The following is a 1,105-nucleotide window of genomic DNA, read 5'->3' as shown; positions in this document are numbered from 1 at the left end:
GCGATTTATCGCCGAAAGCTCCGTACCAAAAAGTTGCAGAATTGCAGAGATCAAACCAATTCATAAGGAAAAAAGTAGAAGTAATTCGATGAATTGCAGACCCGTCTCACTGAGGTAGATTTACAGCAGGATAATAGAACATACACTGGTTCGAGCATCATGAATTACCTTGACGAAAACGGTCTACTGACTCCTAGTCCGCCGGATTCAGAAAATACGAGTAAGACAAGGCCTAGACTTTGCCTGCCCATCCTTTGCTCGAGTATTACTATGCGGTATGGGATCCCTACCAGACAGGACTGACAGAAGACACCGATAAAGTCGAAAGAAGGGCAGTTTGTATTGAACTATCGCGAAGCAGAGGAGAGAGCGATCTGCAAAAAAATGTCTCTGAGCACTATGGGACTTAACATCTGAGGTCATCAGTCCCCTAGAACTTAGAACTACTTAAACCTAACTAACCTAATGGCATCACACACATCCATGCCCGAGGTAGGATTCGAACCTGCTACCGTTGCGGTCGCGCGGTTCCAGACTGAAGCGCCTAGAACCGCTCGGCCACCACGGCTGGCGGAGCGAGCTGCAGTAACAATCATTGAAACAAAGTCGTTTTTCGTTGCGGTGGAATATTTCCACGAAATTTCAGTCACCAACTTTCTGTTCCGAATGTGAAAATATTATACTGTTGCCAACCAACGAATAACCGTCATAATTTTTGTATCCCGCCTGGAAGGCGGCGCGTCGGTCTGCTCTTGAAAACTGAAAGGTTAGCAGAATGACGAAAGCGAGTAGGAGCAGGAAAAGGTAATAATCTCTCGGTACTGCAGTGTGAATTAAAATCACCTTTACTTTAGCAAGAAGATGAATACATAACTTTGCACTGAGGTGCGTAGCCTTAGACCCGTCGTAAGTAGTGCAAATTCTCAATATGAAGCGAAGCTGAAGCGAAGTGTCCCAGCCGTCTGCTCTTGATCAGAAAGGGCTGAATCCGGAGCGACGCTCGTAGACCTCCACAGCGCCGGCTAGAGGACACTGTCGTCGGTGTCTTGTAGTGCCAACTTACGAACTTGCCGCTACGCTGTGGCATCGTTGCTGTCGATATTAC

The sequence above is a fragment of the Schistocerca cancellata genome, chromosome 1 (assembly GCF_023864275.1).
Source record: "Schistocerca cancellata isolate TAMUIC-IGC-003103 chromosome 1, iqSchCanc2.1, whole genome shotgun sequence".
Taxonomy (NCBI): domain Eukaryota; kingdom Metazoa; phylum Arthropoda; class Insecta; order Orthoptera; family Acrididae; genus Schistocerca; species Schistocerca cancellata.
This window is presented reverse-complemented; position numbering follows the sequence as displayed.